The sequence below is a fragment of the Condylura cristata genome, unplaced genomic scaffold, assembly GCF_000260355.1.
Source record: "Condylura cristata isolate star-nosed mole 26May11 unplaced genomic scaffold, ConCri1.0 scaffold00026, whole genome shotgun sequence".
NCBI lineage: Eukaryota > Metazoa > Chordata > Mammalia > Eulipotyphla > Talpidae > Condylura > Condylura cristata.
Genome location: NW_004567127.1, coordinates 15795065 through 15820417, shown reverse-complemented (window position 1 = coordinate 15820417; position 25353 = coordinate 15795065). Strand labels below are relative to the sequence as shown.

The 25353-nt window shown below is 39.2% G+C and overlaps 1 protein-coding gene, 1 long non-coding RNA gene and 1 pseudogene across 4 annotated transcripts in view; 1 reads left to right on the top strand and 2 right to left on the bottom strand.

The window, feature by feature from the left end:
- Positions 1–216: 216 nt before the first annotated feature.
- LOC101637016 lies at positions 217–4022 on the bottom strand (annotated as a pseudogene). The gene is made up of 2 exons (XR_193542.2): positions 3505–4022; positions 217–3474 (listed from the first exon to the last, which is right to left on the bottom strand). The product of XR_193542.2 is annotated as an uncharacterized LOC101637016 (transcript).
- A 622-nt stretch (positions 4023–4644) lies between these two features.
- LOC105854105 lies at positions 4645–7848 on the bottom strand. The gene is made up of 3 exons (XR_001145825.1): positions 7767–7848; positions 4933–5043; positions 4645–4805 (listed from the first exon to the last, which is right to left on the bottom strand). It is a non-coding gene; the product is annotated as an uncharacterized LOC105854105 (long non-coding RNA).
- Positions 7849–12607: 4759 nt separating this feature from the next.
- The window catches only part of SNX7 (sorting nexin 7), a 506430-nt gene continuing 493684 nt past the window's right edge, over positions 12608–25353 (top strand). For both annotated transcript variants that reach the window (XM_012730110.1, XM_012730108.1), the window contains exon 1: positions 12608–12713. The gene's annotated coding sequence lies outside the window, so the exon portion shown is untranslated. The remainder of the gene's footprint in view (positions 12714–25353) is intronic.

The following is a 25353-nucleotide window of genomic DNA, read 5'->3' as shown; positions in this document are numbered from 1 at the left end:
ACAGGAACATGGTCTTAGTAAATAGATTACAAAGATATAAATGTTGTTAGTTTGAAATTAAATTGAGATTGGATACTGACTAGAAGCTAATAAAATAGTTACAAACATTACTTAAAATCCTTTTAATGTCTAAGTTTATAGTTCACTTTTAATGTTTGGCTCTATTTACATGTGGTATGTGTAAATTTTTAGATAATGCACATTATTATTTAGTCACAAAGGGTATTTTCACAAACAGCAAATGACATGTTTTCACAATTTTATAGATAAAATAATAGTTTTCACTGATTTTGGAAATCAGATTGTCTTACATAGCTCTTATTATTATTAACTAGGACATAAAAACACTCAGAAGTAAAAGAGATTTAAATAGTCACATACCAGATACATACTGATTCTATTGCTACACTGCTTTCAACAAACCCAGCTAATCACCAGGTATTAACCACATTTCAAGAAACAAAATTTCCTATTTCTTTCCTAGCTTGTTTTTGGATGAACTACATCTTCTCATTAAAAAGCTTGTAATCTACACTCAAGCAAAATATTTTATAGATCAGAATTTGAGAGTTGTAAGTCATGATGATAACCTGTGTCAAGGGGAAGAAAATCTCAAAACACCTTAAAATAAATTGTACTATTTGCTTAAAGTCTATTTAGCCTTTACTTTGGTCTAGTAAGTTTCATATGCAGATGGCTCTAACATTGTAAGAACATCACTTTGCGATTTCTATGACACAGTGATAGCTGAAACTGCACAGTATTGAAAAGTTGGTGAATACTTGCAAGAGTCTTATACTATTTTCTATGACCTTGGTCCTTCTCTGTCTTACATAAAAGCACAAGATACTCCCAATAAAACTATAATTTCCACCTATACAAATTGTCTATTTTTATACTGGAAAATTTGCCATTACTGATGTGGAATGTAACTAGAGAAATATATGTTATGGCATTTCTATCTATTAACATGTTATTTCATCATTGTTCTCCTTTGCCTGGATATGGACTGACACTTCTGTCTGGTTCTAGATAGGCACTACTGTGACATCAAGAACTACATCATGTTCAGATAACAGTAGATTTGGGGAAAGATCCATAATAAGATTATTTATTAAGAAGTGTATACTTGTTCACAGTAATCAGTCCAATATATTTCTTCTCTGAATTCACAGAGAAGTTGTCATAATCCTCAGTGGATCTTTAACCTTGAATACCATCATTCCCTGCAATTCTATTCAAATAAAAATATCATAACAAAAAGCAAAAATATGCACAAACACAAAGATAAAATCAATAAGCTCTTCCAAAACATAACTTACATCAAACGCCTTACCTCAGAGACTCAGTAGTAAGCCATCAACCAAGGTATCTCTTACACCTATTAATGAATATTATGGCATAAATTTAAAAGTTCACAGAACTAAATTCCTAATAGAAACTGAAATGTTTCACCTATAAACCATAAGTCATATTCATAAAAATATAGTATTTAAGTAAGCTTGATGAAGGCAAAAATAGTAGGCAAAAACAGTTTTCATAAGTTTTCTCCCTGAGCCTTAGTTTACTCTCAAGGGGATACTCTAGCTGTACCCTTAGACTATTCTCAGGTAGAAATTGTATCACCTGTGTAAAGCAAAACAAATTTAGAAAAAGGATGAAAACTCTTCTATTATTTGGAAATTAATTGAAAAACAACCCAACTATTAGGATTCCTTAGTAGCACTTAATTCTAGCATGAAAATCACAATCATTTTACACTTCTTTATTCTTGTCAATAGACACTGACAGGGCAAAGTAATAACTGGCCATTGGTCATTTAATTTAAAATTCAGATTTCTGAGGGGGAAAAGTTGCTTTATAAAAATAATAATAACCAAGTATAGCAATTTCTATTTAATAAACTTTTAGGTTTTTTTTCCTTCATATGTAAAAAGAATCACCCTGGTAAACTACACTACCTTCCCCACCCCCAAACACATTCTTTTTTTCTTTTCAAATTTAGATAGAAACTAGTTCAGTCAGACTGACACCTAATGGAAACTTTTATAAGAAAAGAATTCTGCTCAGGAAGGAAAGCAATGAACTGAGTATTTAAACCACTTGAACCAAGAAAATAAAAGTACTTCTTGTTGATCACAACTGAGTAGAGATTTTCTTTAGATTTCATCACCAGGATTTACAATTATTCCACTCTAGAAAATATTATTCATTATGAAGCACTTGCAATCATAAGCTGAAGTATCAGTGGCAAAAAAACTGAGATAGCTTATTTTTCAAAAGTTCTTCCCCCTTCTCAAAAACCACACAAGTATTACATTTTTTTCATTTCTCACAAACTCTTATCACCAGGCCTCAGCTCCCTTTCTGTTTTTCAAACCTTATATACTTACTCAGCCAACCAAGCACTTAAGTCAACTTCCCAAAGACCACCTTGTTACTAGATTACGGAGCTTCTCCTACTTCCCTAATTTTCCAATTAAACAATGCCACCAATAGACATACTGCATTTTGTTAAATACATAACAAGAGCAATACTTAAAAGCCCTTAATCACCAACTGCTGGCTCCCCAGAGAAAGGGTAATTCATGGTACAATGGAGGAAAGAACAGTAGTTACATCTTTTCTTGTTAGTGATAGAATGTTACGTGCAAAGATAGCATCTGTGTTTGCTTTTTCTACTCAACTCATCCTTAAAATGGACTCACTCTGGCTCTGGGAGTTTCTGAGAAGGGTACCTCTCTTTTTCCTGGTCAAAAACCTTTCCTGAGAGCAAAAGCTGTGAGTGTAGATACCCTAGAGTAATTGTGGGATCCGAAGTGGTGTGATGGAAATAGGGTTAGGGAACAGAGTAGCAAAGTGTACCCCTCGCTAGGCATCCGAATACTGGGAAAAGGCGAGACTCTAGAAAGGAAAGCTTGAGGGTGTGCCTGCCTCCCTTGAGCATAGCTCTCAGCAACTCCAGGGCTCAGAGCTGCTCTTGTGGGCAAGAACCCAGTGGTGTCTGGGGCTTATAGAGCTGGTTTGGGAGCACCACGAGGGATTACGTCTCAGGTTTCTAATTTTATTTTCTCCTTCCCGCAATTTCGACGTAGGAATTCAGTCTTTGTAGCCCATGAACGACCAACACCAAGCAGAGAGGAAACCAGGTATTAGTGTTCCAGGAGGTTCTTGCCAAGCCTAGTAGAACCTTCTGGGCGTCAGGTACGGTCTTGCTCACAGCATTTTCTCCGCCCACCTTTGAAGCGCCACCACCGGGCGTGCCCTGGCTTCACGCAGGAGGGAAAGGGGAGTTGCAGAGCTGCGTGGTCTGCTGCCCGCAAGAGTGAGAGGGCTCAAGACGTGGCCGCATCTTCAACAGTGGATCTTTTTTTCCAGCTCCATCTTGGGATTCTCAACTCCTACCACATCCGGTTGTCCTCAGGAGTGCCGGGGTATGCTTGAGGCAGTCTGCAGGTGGTTGCTAGCTCTTCGCTAGGAGGGGATCAAATCCGTAATTTTTTAGTCGTCCATTAATATTTGAAACAAACAAACAAAAACTAGAAGTAGACAGAGGGAAAGGCTCGCTCTTCCTCTCGTCCCTTCCTTCGCAGCAGACCTGAGAAGGGGTACGTGCCTTGGGAGTGTTGGTGTTTGAGACTCGTCCTAAAGGCAGAGGCAGGGAAGACAGCGCTGAAGAGGTGTCCCAAATAAATTGGACGGCTGAACAGTCACTGCCTGCCCCAACCACTTTCAGGAAGGTTCCAGTTCTGTGTCACACCGCAACCAATCCGGTCCCCATCCTGTTTCTCCTCCCCTTCGCGGAGAATCCGAAAAGAAAATATGGGTTCCTGAGGGACCAGCCACACTTCCAATCTGGAAGGTCCGCGGGGACCCATCCCCCGTCCCTCACCCCTCCCCAGTCCCGGCCGCTACGTCTGGCTGCACAGTATCACAGCCGGGGGTGGGGCTCCGGCACCGCCCCGACCCGGGATTCGCGAAGTCACGAGCTTCTGCAGCTTGCGGGGGCACCTTCGCCCACGGACACGCCCTTTCTGCGGAGGCAACCCCCCAGCGACCCTCTGCTCCAGCTCCAGCTCCTCACTCGCGACGCCGCCAAACTGCTCAAGGCTTTTCAATCATTCCCAACTTTAGAGACGCTCTCGGTCCGCCTCGGTTCTCTCGCCGCACCCGAGAGACACAAGCAGGCCCGGGACGCCGAAACTCCCCGCAGGCTCCCCTGAACGGACCCCTTTCTTTTCCCCCCGCCCTTTCTCTCAGCCTCGCCAACCCCCACCTTCACCCCCCTCCCGCCCCTCCGCGCGTGCCCATTCTACAGTCCGGGCCACCAGAGGTGCGGCGCACAGAAGCTTTCTGGTGGGATTTCTTGTGATCACCTAACAAGCTACCCAAAGCGAAAACACCCAGGAAAAGAAAAGATTAAAAAAAGTGCTACCTTGGTAACCACAGGCGTTTCGAGGCCATTTGGAGGGCTGGGAGGGGCGGCCGCTGCCCGCCTGCCGCTGGTACTCTCCTCGACTACGCGTATTCTTAAGCAATAACAACGTAATCCGTATTATCCACCCAAGAATACCCGTCACCGAAGAGAGTCAGAGGACCAAGCTGCTGCTGCTGCCGCTGCTACCGCTGCCGCTGCTTCTGCTACCGCCGCCACCAGAACTCTTGCTGCTGAGCCCGCCCCTGGCTGGGGCTGGGCTGAGCTTGACCGGGACTATAAATCCATAACTCGATTTCCCTAAAGAAGGTTCCAAAGCCGTGCTCCGCTGCTTCCTGCCCAAATCCAAATGGCTGCTCTATTTCCAATTCTGCAAGACAAATCATAAAACCAAGCACTTAACGCAGAAGGAGAAGAGTGATTTTGCCAGTGAGGAAGGAAGATATGGCAAGGCTTTTGGGGCAGAGGGTGGGCGTGACAAGTAACCTTTAGTTTACCTGGTGCTCTCTTAAGTGCCTTCCTCTGTTCTTGCTTTGCTTCGTTCACTCTCTGGTCTCAGCCAGTCCACTCTGGGTGCTGTGTGTGAGTGTCGTGACAGCGAGAGAGCCCTGTAAGAGACATGCATAGTTAAGCACACAAATATTACAAATGTATTTGCCTAGATGGCTATAAGAAGTGAGGCTCAAATAAAGATAGGGTCATGCATGGGTGAAATATTCAGCAGTGTGTTTGGAAATACCCAAGATCACAGAAAATAAACACTCATTCAATTTACTACTTGAAATCAAATACTTATAGATCTACAAAAATAGGCATCTCTCCTTTGAAGGCCTTAGAGCTATACAACAATGATTTTTAAAGAAAAAAAACTTCAAAGCACAAAATAATTAAAGTCATTTTCCATAGTATAAGAACTCACTGAGTTGACAGGCTGTAGAGTTGTTTTTTTTTTTTTTTTATGATTTAGGCATCATATTGTAGTACCGCCAAATGTAATTCTCTTGCCCACCTTTAAAATATACAGTATAATGCATTGCTGTGCAGTTGTGAACACGTTTACAGATACACCTTTGAAGCTCTGTCTTTATAAGATACATTTTTAAGAGAAAAAAATAAAAACTCATTTGCAAAGTGACTGTAATTTGGCTTTCAGAAAGAGAATCTCTGATTCTTTGATGATCAATATGGCTCTTACTGGAAAAGCTTTGTCTTAAGACCCTGAAGTGAATATTCTGATAATAGGGGTTTATTGTTCACTAAATAAAATGGACAAGTGCAACGTCACTACCCAAGACATGTTGTAGTTCCATTAGAAAGTTAACAATTTGCTTTTCTTTTTACTCTCAAATACATGGAAGTACAGCCATGTGAGTGGAATAGGCAGGGAATATGGTAACATGGCAATAGACATTATGATTCCTCAAATTATGTAAGTGCAAATAGCTCTTCATCAAGGAGTAATTATATAACAGAATCTCTCCCACTACCACAACTCATCTCTGACTGACCTGGTTGCAATTTAAGGCACTTATCCTATGTTTGCTCTTCTTACTTAGAAAAATATATCACTTCTTCAGACACACCAAGTCACCAGTTTCCTGACATGTTACTTACAAACAGAAAAATCAACATGAATGCTAGGTTTTATGAACAGTTGCTTAATATATAATGTCTGTTGCCAAAAATAACTCCAAAGAAAGGCAGCATTGCCCAATTACTAGCCTATTTTACAGTATTTTCAGATGACTCTTAAGTACACCTTTCACAAAAAGACAGATGCCAATTAAACAAATTAATAAGCACTATTTTCTGCCATTACCTAACATAGCTATAAAGTGGAGCTTTTCTGCTGCTGCTGCACACACACACACACACACACACACACAGAAAGCTGACAGGTTCTCTTCAGCTTGAACTCCTAGAAACAAAAGCCCTTAGGGAAAGTAATGCAATAGTCTATGAGCAAAGTGTACATTTGCTCTTGAACTCTTCCATTTAAATCTCAACTAACATTATAAGGAAAACAAGAAACACATCATACAGATAGATTTTGATTTAGTAAATGGAATAGTCTCTTTGAATTAAAAAGGATTATAAAGGCATACAGTCACACACACAAATACACACATACACAACAATACAACAATATACAGTATATCAGATTCACACCCACAGAACAAATACCCACACAGCTTTTCAATGCTTTTTGAGTAATCTCCTTTAGTTTTGCTTCTTCACAATTCAAATAACACACACACACACACACAACACATACACATTGACGCTTTAAGAAACTAGAACAACGCAACTGATATGCTTTCTTTCTATCCAAGTAGCCAATGCCAGCCCTTTTCCTACCTACCAAATGTTCCACCAGCTTCAGCACCTGGACAAGTGGACAGCTCAGCCCGGGCCGACTGCCGGCAGCACTCGCAGCAAAACTGACGCTCTGAGCTCTAACCAAAGCTCTCTCGTGCTTCAGCGGGGCAGCCTGACTTACGAGAACACCATTTCCTACGAGACCACTGCCGCTGGGTGCATATTCAATTCAAACCTCCTTAAGCTGTCGGATTTCCCCCACCCATCCACCCTCCCCCCTTCTCCACCCGCCACACAAAAACAGAAAAGGCAAAAAGCCCAATACCATCAAGGCGTTTGTTGATCAACTTACACTTTGCTTTTGAATATTTAGATACTGGTAGCGGAGCAATATCAACGGAGGCTTAGGTCCGCATTAAGTACCTTTGTTCATCGACTCCTGCAAGCCATGTTTATTAGAATCTACATTTCTCTCGCGCCCCAATAACTAAAGGTGTGTTTTGCGGGCAGGGGGCTTTCAGCACCTTTTGATCTCTTAAGGCCATCGCAACTGACTGCTAGTCCCCACTACTTTCCTACCCTGTTCCCCATACTCCGACACCCATCCCAGTCAAATGCTTAGTAATTTGCAACCAAATATACATAAAGAAACGCGACAAAGCAATCGGTTTGAGGAAATAAGCCAATTAAGCTAAAGCAGAAATGCTTCTCTCCCCCCTCCCCCTTGCCTCCCTCCCTCTCCCTCTCTCCTTCCCTCTCAAGTAGAAAGGGGGAAACACCAAGGAGAGGGAAAAAATCGGGAGGAGGGTGGTAGTCGACTCTTACAATCAATGGAAAAACACTATACACATCTTTACTGAATAATACTCATTCTCAGAAAAAAAGAAACACATTTATCAATGTAAACATCGTCTCCCTCTTCCACACATCTTACATCCTTTACGTTTGCTGAGATTTGTCTTTTGGTATAGCAAAGTAACTGCCACAAATCCATCTCGATTGAAGTGCTTACCCTCTAAATCCAGGTTTCAAGCGGAACTCCAACTGTGTGTAGAAGCCAGGGAGTCATCTGATGAGGGGTGAGATAGGCTCTGGACAGTGGGAGCTGCTTCCCTCGGAGTGCTGGGTTACAGTGTTAACAAGCCCTGGGAAGGGACCTCGGTGCCTCACGCTGGCTGTGCCCCAGTGCCTTCGCGTGGTGGCGGCTTGCTCACGCTTCCAAGGAGTCCCAGGCGATAGCCTTCAGCTGATGCGAGCTTCCAGAAAGGAGTGGGGAAGGGAAAAAAAATCATCTAATGCAATCAAATCGATCTGATCTACACCATCTGTCGCCTGCCACTATACACAAACGTTAAAATAGGAAAACGGAAAACACTGACAGCCCGAGAGGGTTGGTCTGCAAAGAGTTCATTTTTAGCAGAGCATAATTGGGTATGGTCGGCATACAGTTACAAAAGCTGCTGTTAACCATCCAGTAGTGGATCCCAAACATGCTAATGGTGGATTAATTGAGGAAGATCTGACGTGCAAGCTTCATAGTCTCTTATTCATGACTTCCCAATGGGAAAGGACCAATGCCTTGTGGGACTATGGTAACATACAGTCAAAAAGCTGCTAAGAAAATGGCTGTGTGTTCACAGCACCTCTCTCTGATAACAAACATATGTCGACTAAAACGGTTTAGTAGAATGGGAGGGGGGGTGTTAGAGAATAAAATTTCCTTTCCGGGTGTAAGCAATCCCCATCCCCTTTCCTAAGAGAAAAGCAAAAATAGATACCATATCCTTTCCATAGGGGAGGAAAAAGATGTTTAAAAAAGGTTTTTATCAAGATTAAACTCTGTCATATGAATGAAAGAGTACTCCTGTGCAGCAATTCTAAAAAAAAAAAAATCGATTATCATTTTTCCCCTTATAGTGATCAAAGTAGATCCATAGCATGTGCAGTATATAGAAACTCAGTCCAGTTAATCCCACCAGGATTGACTAGGGTTGTTTAATGCCAGGTACCCTTTTGACTTCTTGAATTAGGATGCCTCTTGGGCAAGACATTTTGCATCACTGAAAATTGACATAATGAAAGTTAAATGTGATTGCAGTGTGGAGATGGGGATCGTTTTCTTTTTTAATTCTACAATTATTCCCTCCAGCCAAAAACCAGTTTTGGTCTGTTTCCAGTTTTTCCTGATCAGTTGATGGGGGGGGGGGGGAAATAAGGATTGAGGAGGGAGTGGAGATACATGGGGTGTGGGGAGAGGTTGGGAGAGTGCGGTTTATCAATAGCTAATAAATTCTATTCCATCTGTGATAAAAGAAAACCTATGGCAGTAAAAGATCACTTGGTAACTGTCTATTATGATATTTAAATAAAAGCCAATATTTCAAAAATAACATTTTATATGTGGGGAGGAAATATATTGCAAACAATAGGGCAACTGCCCCCTTCTATTTATAATTTTAAGATTAAAAAATAGAGAATTTATTATCCAGGCATGTGACATTCTTTTATTATCTATATTTGATATTCCATATTTTCTCTGATTTTTGTCTTCCATTTGAACATTGAAAACTGTGCTCATTTTGAGTTTGCTGCTTTGGGAGCTGAATATAAATTACATACATCTCTAGTAAACAATTAGTGTTTAGGATAATTCTTGAGAGAGCTGAATATGTCTCCTGAAACTTTGACAATCTCTTTAAAAAAAAAAAAACCTAACAGTTATGAATTAGATTAGTCTAAAAATATACCTTGAAGACAAATCAAACAATTTACCTGATCTTTTGTTTCAATATACATTAATTAAGACTCTTTCCAACCTACACAACATTCCAGGGTCATAGTCAGAAATCCAAGTCTAAAAGCTCAGCAGCCTTTGTTGTTATTCGTGTCAAGCTATTGCCCCCTGCAGGTTAGGCTGAAAGTGCAGACGGAATTTGGCCAAGTCCTCAGGAAATTTATGGTAGTCACGTTATTCAGTCTCTTCCAATATTTAAGTAGTCGTCTTTTTAACTTTAAGTTTGTTTACATTACAGTTTAAGCTATTTATTTAGAGAGAGCTAGTCCACTCGGAAAAAAATGAGATTTAAAGATTAGCATTATCAGTTTTCCTTCTCAGGATTTTGCTGAGTGGACTGGACCATACACTTAGTTGTCACACAGAAAGAAACCTTGATGCACTTACTGTAGTTTTCTTATTTTCCCTTATGCTTTTCTACAACACCCAGCAGAATAAAACTCAAAAATGAATGCAACAGAAGTGGAAATGGGATTTATCCATAAAAAAGACATAATCATGGGTTAAACTCAATGAAACGCATTCAAATCAAACTCTTTTAGGTTCTCCCTTCTGATTGTCCGACGGGGTGATTACACTATTTTTTTCTTGCTTATCTGATGAACCATTATTTCAACTACCATCCTTTCCCTACAGTCAACCTCTCCAAACAAGGCACTATGCCATGATGAAATAAATTTAATGTTGACACAATAGACATTAAATTACATCAACTTTACCACAGTATTGGAAAAGGAAGCAGGTTTATGGGAAGATTCTTTTATATTTTGAAAGCCAATGGAATGACTACTCCCTTGAGTTGTAAAGAAACCTGTAATAGTATTTCCCTGTTACTTAAATATACATATCATTGAGCAATGGAATCTCATTATGCAAAGTATCATCCATTCTTATTCCAAATTAGCAATCAATAAAATTTTTTTTCCTAGTCAAATGTTCAAAGTATTATTTTCACATTGCATTGAAGTAATAGAAAACAGAAATGCATTTTGAAATCATAGAAATATTCTGAAATTCCCACAAAAGGCATTAAGTAAAGGATAGTATGGCAAGACTGACTCAGGGCTTTATTGGAGTTTTAACCCTTAATTACTGATGCTTTCTCCAGTACCTTCAAAACAGAAACATGGACTAGGATCTGGGGATACTTATTACATACTTTACTAAAACTAATACCAGTAACAAAACCAACCAACCAGCAAAACCTTGAATCCCTAAACTCCTTTGATTACATTTAGAAATTATTTGTTAAATTTCAAAAGGATCCCTCATGTGTAAATTAAGATCTTTGCCTCTTAGTTGACCAGCACCCTTGCTTCAAGCAGAGAGGCTTTGGACTGTTGGGCAAAACTCCTTGTAGCTAGCCAGTCTGCAGCTGACGTTTCTAGTTGTTGGTTTTGTTGTTGTTTTTTGAGTGGACATTTTGAAAGCCAAGAAGTTCACCTTTTCAAAATTGTATATCACATATGATATGCTTACACACAATTATATATCTCGAAGTACATTGCTTTTGAGTTAGAAAATTTCAGCCCTTTTAATTCAAATGCCTATCGACAGAGTTACTTTTAATTAGCATCTAGAAAAGAGAAGGTGTCATTTGAGTTGTGTGTCTGAACGGGTTTTTTTTTTTTCAGTTCTCCCCATCCAAGAAGGGGCAGATTGCCTGTAAATGTCCTGAAAAACACAATTCTCTACTTCTTGTTATTACTACTATTGTTGTGATTGTTTCTAAAAGATCGAAAGGGTCCCCAGAAACTTGTAATATTCTGTTATGCGGTATCCTGGGTTATTAGACATTGTTAAGGTCAGGGGCCAAGGGCCAGGCGATTTTATTCCAATGGATTCTGTGACTCTCCTAATTTCCACTAGGCAGGCCTTGAGCCTGTGTGTGAAGGTCCAGTCTGAAAGCGCTTGTTTCCAGAGGTTTTCAAATGCAAATTGAGTGGGAGTGGTGGCAGCGGTGGAGGAGAGCTGTGTATGGATGTGGAGGGATTTGGGCAGAGGGTGTCGCGGGGGCAGTAACTGTACAAATTCAAGGCCATCACTGCTCCCGCACACCAAAACTACTTAGCTGGGAGAGACCCCTTGAAAGATAGAGCATTTTCCTAATCTAGAACGAGGCCTGCTGAAGGCTGGTCCCAGTGCTCCGGCTGTTTGGAGAGGGTCGCGAGCACCGCCAGAGGTCAGCTCTCGCCGGGGGCCTCTGGACTAAACTCCTTCCGCGAAGTGACGAGCGGAGTCGCCAGGCCCAGTGCGCCGTCGCGGAGGAAGGCCCGGCGCGGCTCCAGGCTCCAGGCGCCCGGAGCGGGGCAGAGGCACCCTATAGCCACATGGACTGTAGTTTCAGCCGCTGGAGCCCATGGCGCTGGCTCGGACTCGGGCCTCGTCCGGGAGAGGGTGCAAAATCTCCCTCTAGCCCGGCTCTCAGACTGAGAAAAGGACGCAAACGCAAAGGTGTGTTCACACAGGACAACGAGAGACAAGCCGTGGCCTCTGCGGGCCAAGTCGGCCTGCGCTCTGCAGCCCCAGAAGCGCGCATACGGCGGGGCGAGGGCACCTGGAGTCGCTGCCCGCCCTGCACGTCCGACCGCGCGCACACGCTCTCCCGGTTCCTAAGGGTTCGGCCCGGCGACCCGGACTCGCCCTCCAACGCCCTCGCGAGAAGGGCTCTCCGGGGCCACAGGCGACCCGGTGGGGAGGCCGGAGACGGCGCCGCGGGACTGGGGATGTAGTGAAGCGGAGACTCGGACCCAGTTCCTGGAAACGCTTGACTCCTTCAGGATCTGTCAAGTCCGAGGCAGCTCCTGGCAGGCTCCGCGGGCTTTGGGGGAAACCCACCGAGTGGCTCACCCAGTTGGTCTCTCTCGAGTCCTCCCCTTCCTGGACCTTCCCTCTCCAGATACCCCGCCCTCTCTGTCCGGGGCTGTGCCGCCGAGCCCGCCAAGAGGAGAGCGCAGCTTCAGGCAGAGCGAAGGAGCCCCCTGCTGGCCAGATGCGGCAGGCGCGGCCCCCTTCCGGCTCCCTCCGTCCCCGGGGCGCGGCCCCGCCCGGCCCCATCTCGACCCTTCCGCACCCCCAGGTGCTGGGGGCGCACTAAAAGAAACAGAAAACAAAACATAACGTAACAAGCGCCAAAATCTACACTCTCCTCGTCTCCAGCTCAAGGTAAGTGTGAGTACAGCCTTTCCCACGCCCCTCGATGACCCTCTGGTCCCTTTGGGCTGAGGTCTGGGGGAGATAAAAGGGTTCTCCCTCTCCCTCTCACCCCCTCTCCCCCGAAAAAAGAAATCGTGGTTGTTTTGAAAGCACGTTTTGTAAGCATTGAGATCAAACCTCACTCACTCACTCACCCACTCCCATTCACTCAACCAAACCCAGACTTACCAGTCCGGAAGAGGGTTACTGATGTGCATGTTTCTGGAAGCATTTCATTAGCTGTTGGAGGCAATGTTTACTAATATTTCAGGCTGTAGGCAATAGCAATTATTCTGTGAGTTGGAAAGGGGAGGGAAGAAGAAAGACTTCTTTTAGTTTAATTCTTCCTCCTATACCTGGATCTGAGTCCTACTTGGAGTTGGAAATCCAAGTATGAGCAGAAAAGTTTTCATCCTCATAACGACAAGGAAGAGAGATGATTACTCAAGGGTGTGTGTGGGGGTGGGGGTGTTGGGGGGGGAGGTGGGAGGGTGTAACTTGCCCAACCTCCCATTCCTGACTATAGAACAGCGAAAGGGATTGCTTTGTTTATTTAGACAATTGTTTCGAGTTAGTTTAACCTTGAAATAGGTTATATGCTTTGGGTGACAAGGTGTGTGTGTGTGTTCGCGCGCGCGCGTGCGCGCGCGATCTCTTAGGTAAATGTTAGTGGAAATTGTGTTTCTTTTCAGATAGCGTGGAGTTAGAGATGGACATAATATCTTATTGTGACGTTCAGCAATATCTGTTGTCTCTGTGTTTTCACTGTGGAAGACCGTAGTTTAAAAAAAATATATATTTTTAATAATTCTAGGCAAATAGTAAATGCAGGTGTTAGTATTGCTTTCTTCAACACTCTCCTGGAGAATGACACTAGGGATTTGGGCTCTCCTTGGGATTAGTTTGTAGGAAGCAACATTGAGAAGAGTATTTTTAAAATGGTGTCTGTTTTCTTATTTGGTACTTTCAGGTGGATGACAGAATGTTTGATTTGCTAAAGAGGAAGGGAAATAGTAGGATGGGAAGTGGGATCTAATAGCTCTCTTACATCCATCAACCGAAGAAATCTGAACCGTTGAAAGAGAGTTAGAATTCCACTGCAAATAAAAACAGCAACTGTAATAATAAAAACTAAGGCGTATTGCGTGTTTATCACTACCAGGTGCTGTGCCTATCTCATTTTAATTCTTTAAGCAGTTCGGTAAATAAAGTACTATACTAGTTTGTCATTTTGCGCAACAAGAAAGTAAGGTTTAGAAAGTCTTATTTAGATGACCAAGTGACGATAATTGGTAAGCAGAAGAGCAAAGTTCTGAAAGTTGAAAAAGAACTTGAGAAGTCGTGCTTATTATAGTTAAGCCAGACTAGTAATAAACTAGTACTTTAGGTGAGTTTGTCTTAATAGACAAAAAGATACTTTTTCTGGAAAGAAAATATTTGGTAAAAATTCTTAAAAAATTCTTGTGTACCAATTCCATGCCCCATTTCACAGATGAGAAAACTGAGAGAATGCATGGCCAAGCCTTAAAATTGCATCGAGCACTACATGACATAAGGATTTCAGCTCTTAGTGATTCTCCTTAACTTCATCTTTCTGTGTCTAAAACACAGAAAGATCCTCGGTTTATCTCAGAATGCTAAACAGTAAATTATTAACAGCTCAGAGTCCATATTTCTCAGCAAAGAATATTTCTTTCACCATAATTGTGAATACCTTTTATACCAAAAGGCTACAAATGTAGAAAAAGTGTATTCTCAGTGGTGAATTAAATGACATAAAAGTGGCAAAAGACTAAAATAACTACATCAGCTTTACTTGAAATGCAGCTAAAGCAGTTAAAAGGTATCTGAAAGGCCTGTATCAGTCCAATTTTAGTCTTCTCCACCCCCCAAAGACCTATCCTACCTTAACTCAGGAAAGTCATTCCACATTACATTTCTGCTTGCTTTTGTTCACAAAGGAGTTTAACACAAGGTTTTGGTGCTTTTCATCTCCATTCATATATTTCCTTTTTGCGCTGAATGGTTACAGTAAAACTGTCAAAACAGATCTCTTGGAGTGACCAAATTAATGGCCAAAAAAATGTATATATATATACAGTATTAATTGGCAAAGGGATTCTGACTGGCATCCTCATTTTATCATACATTTACAGTGCACTGAAGTGTATTGGGTAGAACTGATTTACTCTGTGTTGTAAACTTAGCTCAGATACAGAATGTGCTTCATAAAATGGACTTAGGGTTCCTCCATTTTCCGTAGGGCTAAAAACTATCAGAAAAAGCCAGATGAACTGCCTCAAGTCACTCACTGGACTGCAGCCCATCCGTCTCTGCTTTCTCAGTTAATTTGTGTGGAAATTATTTGGTCACATGCCTCTGTCTTGTTGGGGATCTGTGATTCTTCCAAAGGTTTAATTTAGTTGAATATGATTGTTAATGTCAAGTTGGGAATATTCTCCCTCCCACCCCTCATTAAAACCCTTAGTGTCAATATCAGTTTGAAACTATTATGTTATATAATGAAGCTTGCTTGTCTGTGTGAATTTATGCTATAAACACTTTCACAGATATTTTAGACTTCAGGGGCTTTTTGAAATTATGTAGCTTAACTCTTTTATTTTATTGATGAATAAATTGGTGGCCTAGCAGTAAATTGAGTCACCCACCTAGTTAGAGGGAGAATGAGAACTGGAGCCCACATTTTCTGTATTCAAACTCTGTAAGTCTAGGGCATCCCCACAGCATCAAGCATCATGTTCCTTCTTTTTTTTTTTTTTTTTTATTGTTAGTGATTCAGTCACTTACTCGACAATCAGTTATTACTATGAATTTGGCAACTGTTCTAGGCAGTAGGAATTCAACAAACGGGAAAATAAAACAATCCAGAAAAAGGCCTAAATTTGTTGAAATGTATTTTAGTGTTGGGCAAATCAATTGCCAGTCTTAATCATTTTAAAGATATTAAAGACATTTTCTCTTAAAACAATTTTAGTGTATTATCCTGTGAAGGTAGACAGAAACATTCTGATATTCTTTCCACGTTCCTACTGAAGAAATTTGTGAGAGCCCTTAGTACCAAGTAATGAAATCACTGATGGGAAATTGGTAAAATGGACATAGCAAACCATAATCAGGTTAGTAGGATCCTCTCATACCTGAGTTGAGCTCCATATACCTGACGTCCTCATAGTCTTTCAAATTCCCATAGTGAATTTGGGATTATATAGTGAGAAAATGTAGACTTGTATAGGCGCTGAAACAAAGAAATAATAAAGAGATCAAGGAGGAAATGAATCAGGGATTTTTAAAAATAGCATAATTTCAGATGTTTATATGATTATCTCAGTTGATGAACCAGAGGAACAGGAGAGCAGTAGCTTGAAACTTTAAGGCAGAACCCTCAGTGTTTATTATGCTTTTGTTAATGATTTTCTCAATTTTCCTTTTTTGAGTAAGATATACAGTGGCCCCTATAGTACAGTTACCCACCTTGGGGTAACTGGGAGGGAGCTATAAAAAGTTCAATCCTATAAAATCCTGGGTTCCATTTTTGTGAGAGTCATCCAAACAATATTTTTTCAGAAAATAGAATTGACTATTAGAAGCAAACATTTACTGGACATTGTAATGAAAAAAAAAAATGAAACTATCAAATGATTAGGATACAGTAACTTCCTAAAATTCCTTCTTCACTGCAGTTTACCATAGAATTTTTAACCTGTCAGGGTGAGACCATAAGGACTAAGAGCCAATTTTCTTACATCCACATTTACCACTATCTAGAGGCAATTTTCTACAAGTCTTTACTATATTTGACTTAATATAAAATGAAGTTTCCTCTTGTCAAATATACACAGTGAACTTTTATTTAGTTAAAGCAGGGAGGAGTGGCGATCGGGAGAGTTTTACCTAATAACAAAAAGGAAAAAAGTACCTTTACTTTCTGAAGTTTCTTTTATGTTTTTTCCTGCCACTTTAATCTGAATTTTGTCCTGAGTTCCATTAAAGCAATAATATAGTAGTAATAATATAGCATAATAAAGTAGTTCAGACTTTAACCTTCTACATGTCATATGCTAGGTAAGACTGGTTAAAATAGATTATTGGATGACTGTCCATAGAGCGGGCCACCCCGATCCAATTCATGGTGTTGCCATAGTTTGAGGGATCCTTGCACAATTTCCTTTTCATGTTGCCTGGATGTCAGATGTGGGCATCAACGAAAGAAATGATTAGGTTGGATACGCAGGAGAGCTGGTGATCTGCCTCCATGTGTAACTGAATGGAGACTACAACTACACAGAACTGCTTGTTGCAGTAAAGGGATGTGTTATCTCCATTGCCTGTATTACTGAAATGAAAAGTTATAAGAAAGGAAATCTGAATCTCCTTCAACATTTTCTGCCCGGAGGCCAGCTGAAGAAGCAATAGCATATTCCCTCTCCATGATCACTGAACAAAGTAGAAATCTTAAATAAAGGAAAACATGAGACCTGAGATCTTTTTGCTCTGCTTTAAGATCTGAGTGAGCTTATGGAACAATTATGTTGGAGCTCCCAAGTGATGTGACTAAGGTTACCTTTCTGGAGGGCTGAAAAAGGTCTTTGTGAACCACACTGCTTTTGGAGCCAACCTTATGTAGAATGACAGAGAGGTAGAAGGAAGGAAAGGTAGAAGGGAGGGAGAGAAGGTGGGCAAACAGGAAAAAAAACCTCATTTGAGGTTTGGAATGAATGATGAGAGATACTTTCAACCTTCAGGTTTTATTTTCTTTGTACTAGGTATATAATAATATAGTTTTATATCTTGAAATCTGCACTTAGTTAGGCATTGAACTCTCAGAATAATATGTTTATAGAAAATAAATCCATTTTTATTTGAAAACAAATGAAAAAAATAATTATTTTCCCCAAATGTGTTCCCGTTTAATTGATCAAATGCATCCAAGAAATTCTGCTGGCAATTTGAACACTCTGTAGGTGTTGTTGCTGATCTAAATTTGTCTGCAAGAGGAATTGTAAATGGTATTTACCTTTTAATTAAACAAAGCATCTTGCAAATTAAACACATGTTCTTGCACATCAAAATTTAGTTAACATCCTTTTCATTGTTCATCCTGCTGACACTCTGACAGCATCATGAGTCCACATACAATATAAAATCACGGTGCTCCCCCTCCCCTGCACTTTGCATTCCTCAGAGTGGATGGCAGTGCATGCTAGAGTACACCCTGTAACTGACTTCTAATAACTGAGCAGCTTTTCCCATTTAATATCCTTAATATTGGGTGAAATACGGGGCTGCATTGGTGTGTCCAGAACCTGGAAAGCTTTGGACACTGATCTGACATATGTCTTATAATCTTCCACTGGAAATTTGACAGTGAATGACAGAACACCTTAGAGGAATCTAAGAAGCTGATAAAGGCAGAAGCACTACACATGAATGCAGAGTCTGGTTTCTAATAGCTACATACCTTTTTACATGCATAGCAGTAATTTGACATTTATAATTCACTGTGGAGCTGAATTTCTGTCATTTTCTTACTGTCAGGTCCTCCACATTTTGAAATAAATGTCCCTTCTAATTATTATATGAATCTGAACTCCAACATTCAATTTTTCCCCTGTGCTTTATGATGGAGTAGTGCATTTGGTCCAAGTCTGATTTGCAAGACCATTTAGGAAATGTAATCATTTCACATGTGTCCCCACAAACTATACATGAGAACCCCTTTCTTGATTATATTCTGGCTTACTCATGAAAGTACGATTTAAAACTTAACCCACAGTGCTTTTTCCAAGAAAATAAGGTTATTAATGGTAGAAGGACACTGAGATAATTAGGACATAATCTTAACGGAAAAAAGTCAGAGAGAGGTTTTTTTTTTTTAATAAAGCAAAAGTGTAGTTAATGACTGTCACTCAAGTGTACTGGTGCTCATTAATCTCTTTTATTTCTATTTATTTATGATTTATATAATTGAAGTGAAGTTACTTGCTTAGGATATTGCTAAAGGAGAAATGCTTTCTTCTTTGAGAAGCAGCATCTCCGGATAATAGTTAAATAAAAGCCAGGGTGAGATGAAGGTTTTAAGGTTCAGGTAAATAGTATGTTGAAGAGATGCTACTCAGTCAAGAAGAGGCTTTGAGGCATGGAAATGTTTTGTGTGACTGTGAGTGGAGATGAGTATCCCCTTAGTGTCATCATAAAAGTCTCTCAAAGGTGGCCCTCCCTGGTGGCGCAGCGGGTTAAAGCACAGCACTGAGAAGCTAAAGCCACTTCTGCATGAGTTCGATTCCCGCCTGCTCTGGAGGAGATCCACTTGGCGTGGCAGACCTTTCCTGAGCCGTCCGCTGCTCCGCTCAGTAGTGTACTTAGTCGATCTGGCTGCTCTGCTCCCCACTTTGTCTATGGTGAAACCTCTCGCTGCCCCTGAGCCTCTGACCTGTACCCCAGTTCTGTATGCACAAATAAATAAATCTTTTAAAAAAAATGTCTCTCAAATGCATAAAAGACCATCTTGCCTTGTCTTAACCAAGCATTAAAAAACAGTAGGAAATAATAAAAGTACAATTTGCAAACAGAATTTTATATTTTAAATAGGTGTTTATATAAACATCGGTAGCATAAGACAAGTTTGTTGACTAAAATAACTCATAAGAGTTATGTTTGGCACACATAAAAATATAATGTCAATTATTGATTTCGAGGACAGGAATAGAATATTAATACTGAACACATCCATCTAGGACTTAACAATAACCACATTAATTTCCCGAGATTCAAATACTATCAGTGATTAGAAACTTTGACTAGTGACAAATGTTATCATTTGCTTTTATACAAGCACAATTTCTGTCACCTTGTTTAAACATTTCACAATTTAACTGGATACAATTTTCCAACTATAAAGAAAATCCATGTCAGCCAACAAGTTGCAGAAATATTGATTGGAACTTTCACTGATCTGTAAAATGTGCCTAAACCATAGATGTAGATTTTCCATCTGGAAAAAAAAAAAAGTTAGTTTGACATTGAGACTTTTCACATTCAATTTCATTAGGCTTGTGAAAGATAATGTGCTAATTTAACTCTCTGTGAGCCAGCCAATCTATAGTAATTTTTATAAGTGGTATAAGGCTTGCTTCTCTTAGATTGATTTCATAATATATTCAATAAGGTGCTATTTTCTGGTGCAGTCTTCAAAAAAAATAGGCAGTACTTCCATAAATGCTGACAAAATGGCCAGTGTTCCTTCAGTTCTTGGTAAGAACCAGGTATTTTGGTGACTGTGTAATACATCTCAATCCATTGCATCATACAGTAGCCATAAGAGGTACTTTGAGGGAAGTGAGACTTTTGGACACCAAATGTCTTGTTCAAGGTCACCCTTGTAGTAGAAAGTTTATCCTAGTTTCAACCAAGTTATGATTTATAAGACTTTTATAATCAATGCTATGTGGCTATTCAAAAGTCTCATTTGCTGAACTTTTACCATGTCCTAGACTATGCTTAGCAATTTATATATTGTAAATGGTTTTTCTTTAGGACCAAATCTAAATCATTGATCTAAGACAAGGCTTTTGACTAAAAAGACATTTTTGGGTTCAGGTAATTGTGGAAGTACAAGGGTAATTTTAACCTAAAGCAAAATTTCTAGTGTTTTGCAAAGCCAAGTGTGTATTCAGTGACTTCAGTGCATTTTCCTTTCCACTTTTATACTTTTCCCCAAGTTTGCTCCATTCCTATAAAATAAGCTCTCCTAAGAAGTTATTCATACCAAAATTTGAATTTGACTAGGGACCTCTAGAAAACTATATTGAAGCTACACTCTAGGAAAAGGAGAACATTTGTGCATTCATTCTCCATTCAGTTTATTTTTTTTTTTTTAAGATTTATTCATTTATTTATTTGTGCATACAGAACTGGTGTACAGGCCAGAGGAGCAGGGGTGGTGAGAGGATTCACCAGAGACAGAGTGAGGAGAAGAACAGGCAGATGGACAAAGTACACCCGCCTGAGCAGCAGGCGGGTCAGGAGAGGTCTGCCGCACCATGTGGATCACCTCTGTGGCAGGAGGGGATTGAACTCATGCTGAAGTGGCTTTAGCTTCTTAGTGCTGCACTTTAACCTGCTGCGCTACCAGGGAGGGCCTAATTTATTTATTTTTAAGCTTTAAAAATTCATCTGGTTTCATTGCTATTTATTATTTATTTATTTGAGGATGTGAGGAAACATCCATATCAGTGTACATGACTCAGGGACTAGGTTCCATTCATTCATTTAAAAATATGAAATGGGAGCTCTCCCTGGTGGTGCAGTGGTTAAAGCACAGCACTATGAATCTATTGTAGGCACTGCAGCACAAGTTCAATCCCTGGCCAGGGAGGTAACCCACATGGCCCAGCAGACTTCTCCTCTTCTCCTGTCCCACCCACTGTTCCCCTCAGCAGTATATTTCAGTACATCTGCCTGTTCTGCTCCCCACTCTCTTTCTCTGGTGAATCCTCTCACCCCCAACTCCTCTGGCCTGTACCCCAGTTCTGGATGTGTAAATAAATGAATCTTTAAAAAATATGAAATGGATGGGAGCATCAGTGGAAGTTCTAGAAATCCATGTAGTTCAAGGGTAGGAAATCGGAAGCCCTCCAACACAGCCCACAATGTGGGTTTTCATCCATCTACTTTATTTGGAAAAAAGAAAATTAAATACCTTTGGATGTAGCATAGATTGTTCAGTAAACTGTATTCCATCACCATTACTACAATCTCATCCCTTCTTGTTCAACGCATTTTTTTTTTCTTAATTCCTCATATCATTTTGAGTTTATAACTGCTAGGAATGAAACACAGATTTTTTTTTGAGAAGGTTGAGTGCAAGTAAGTTAGATTTTCTCCCCAAGGCTGATGTCATTTTATTCTTTCTTATACCTAGAATAATCTTTGACACATAAGAAACTCAATATTTATTGAATGATTTAATGAATGAATAAATTAATGTGACAGAATTGAGACTAGAACCCATCCACCTTGTGGCAACTTATCACTTAATTCTCAGGAGAAATGGGGGCAACATCTTGAGTTTTTTTATGTGCAGGAAATTTGGTTCTATCTTTCTGTACATGAGTTTTCTTTTTCTGCCTAAATCAAATGAGGCCTAAACTAAAAGCAATTCAACCAAAGGAGATTCATTCAAAGGTTGGTTTCAATTTGAAACTAAATTGAAATCATGTAAACATAACAACTAAATGTACAACACTTTCCAGAAGACCTGGAAAATCACATTTGCTTCCAATAAAGTCGTGATTATTGATGTACTCCACTAGCTTTATCCCTGTGAGCCGGGGGACAAAGAAGCATCAGGCAAAGTAAATATCTTTGCCAGGCTTATCATGAACATTCTGGGAGGCTGCCGAAACCTCTGGGGCTGATTTTATATCCAAACATTCAGAAGGAAAAATAAGCAACAGAGCCATTTCTCAGTCTCTATGAATAATCTCTGCTCTACCAACATCTGCATATTTACAAAACAACTGATTCCTTTCTTCAACATGTGCTGTATGATATAGTGTGATATAGCTTTGGGCTGATTCTTGTCATTGCTACAGTATATAAGCCATATGATGACTCTGGAAATCCTTGGGGTGCCCATTAGGCATAATTGTAAAAAAAGTAAGAGAAAATGAATGACTTTTGATCGCAACTGAAATTGTTTCTACATGTTCCACAGGTAAGAGAGAGAAACCAGTTGGACATACCAGGTTTACAAAGTCAAGGCAGGGTTGGAGGTTTGATGGCTGAGTTGAGCTGAGACCAGGTCCTCATCTGCTGTGCATTCCCCTCTATGACCATCACATTCAGTGCCACCCTGCTTCAAAGCTGTAAACACTCCAAATTTCCAAGGACAAACTTCCGAGCAGCAATCTCAGTTAAGACCACTATGCTGAGTACACAATAAAATATATTTTTAAATGAACTCATAGATATTTGCTGTCATCCAACCAGTCATTTCCGAACCTTGTTTTAATTTTTCCTCAGACTATGAAATTTTTCCCTTTATTAAGAAAGTTATTCTCTCACTTTATTTTTAGATACATTTTATTAAATCTAATTTTAAAGTGATCTGTAGAAAAGTATATAACATTTATCTGAAATATTTATTTTTATTGTTTCCTTTTTTTATTTTATTATATTTTTACATCATTTTTCTTTTTTGTACAGTGTGTGCTTTTTCATTTTGATCGTAACCCCCATGGACTTCCCACATGACAAGTTCACCCATGTGCCATCTCTATAGTCCCCTGTGCTCTTCTTTCCCCTTATTATTCTCACTTTAAACCTGTCCCTCATCTCACTTCATCTTTGAAACTATTGTTGCCAGTGTTCTTGAATATCCTTTGAAAAGCTTGATACAATCTCTCTGTCCTCTACCACATTGCACCGCACATTCTCAGCTACTATTTAAGTGCATGGCATACTTTGCTTACCTTTTTTATTGCTATTGAGTACCTGCTTGCATTACCTATAATATAGATTGAGTTATATGCCTGCTTATCCTATAAGCCAGTAGGGAACACCCTTGTTCCCTAAAAAATGTAACCTATATGAAGAAGGGATAACAATATTTTTTTAATCCTTGCTTTCCATGGTGTGGCAGATTTTCAATAAATGTGGGATGAATCAATCAATCTGCAAATCACACTGGACTATTTACATAACAAAACAACAACAAAAACCTAAACAACCCCAAAACTGAGAGAAAGGCATGGTATCTTTGATATATATATCAAAGACTCTACCATTTTTTCCTTTTTTTGAGCATAGCTATAAACTTTTTCTCTATACCTAACATTTTTGTTCATTTTTTACTTTAAAAACAATCAATGAAATTTACACGTAAATATAATTTATTTCTTAAGATTATCATATTTATTCCATTCATATTGACATTATTAAAAATTATTTTTAGACCATTCTTCTGGAATTGTTTTGAAAGCCAGTCACATTTCTTGTCAGTTTTTACATTTTGCTCCCATTTTTGTTTTCTCATAAAAAATTCAACCCATGTTCAAAATTTAAAGATTTGCAACAATTGAAAAAATTTCTCAGTTCAAATTAGAGTTAATGGTTTAAATAATGGCGCCATAGTCCTTTCAAAGGCTATTAAGAAGTCATTGAAATAACGACACATGTATTAATTTAATAGGTTTTTTACATAAACAAGTCATTTGTTTTAACTAGTGATGATTTTCCTCTCTTTACTGAACATTATAAGACAACAGAGAATCTGAAAAAAACAATTCACTGACACCCATATATGCTCCTCTTTGGTTCATCAACTATTAATATATTGTAAGCATTCTCTTTATTTGCATGTCTGTTTCTCTTTCTATTTACATTTGATAGAGAGATAGGTAGGAATGTGTTTGTATCTCTGTCTGTGTTTCCTAGACCCAGCAAATTTTTTTGTGTCTTTAGAGTCTGAAGTCTAAAAAGATAAGTTTTATTAGAAGTTGGTCCATTTTCACAGGTATGCAATGGTTTCTTTTTTAAATGGAATTATTATTATTTTTTTAATTTATAGAATATTTTTCTTTGCAGTTTCAGACACTAAGGACATTTCATTTTCTTTTTATTTTCTGGGAGATCAAATTGTTCCTTTTTTTTTTTAAATTCAGGTAACATTGGGTTTATAACATATATGATTTAGAGACATAGGATCTAGTCCTTCAGGCATTGCTAGCTTGATACACAAATCACCAAGACACCCCTAGTCTTCTCCGTTAGTCTGCTGTACCCCCTTATTACTTTGACATCCTGTAGCCCTCTTCTCCTCTGGTAGACTCAGTTCCATTCACAGATTTCTAGAGTTTATTATTAGTTTGGTTTTATCTGATCTGTTACCCCATAGTCCACATATCAGTGACACAATCTGGTATTTGTCTTTCTCTTCTGATTTACTTCACTTAGCATAAGAGATCATATTATTTCTTTTGATATTTTATGCCTATTTCTGCATCAGTCACATTTTCTCTCATTTTTTCTGCTTTATTTTGTTTTATTAACTTTGTTCTATGTTTAATTTATTCAATATCATTTATGAACTGGTTTTGTTGTTGAATCCATGCTTGAGCAGATTGTAACTCAGTCTTTATTTTTAAAATGATTTTTGTCTTTTTCAAAATGCCATTTGCTTTTGAGTTTGTCAATTCTCACTTTATGTGATTTTTTGTGTCCCTATCTGTCAAAGTTTATAAAGTACAATTTAAATTTCTTTAAAAAGAATCTGTAAATTCTTATGTAAGGACATTTAATTCAGTGTCATTTTACTTTGTTGTATCTTTGCTAGGGAGAATCTAAGCTGAAATATTTTGAATCACAAATTCTGTTTTCCTTCTAGTTTACATGAATGTCATTTGACATTATTATTTTTTTTTTAATTTAAACATGTCTGATTTTCTTTCACCAGAGATATGCTTTATGCAGACCACTGTTTGAAGTAACTTGTTAGTTTTCTTAGTTCCAGAATACTTTTAACATGATGACATTATTTTCTTTAGTTAAATACATTTGGGGAGGTAGAAGATGTATCTTAAGATTTTGT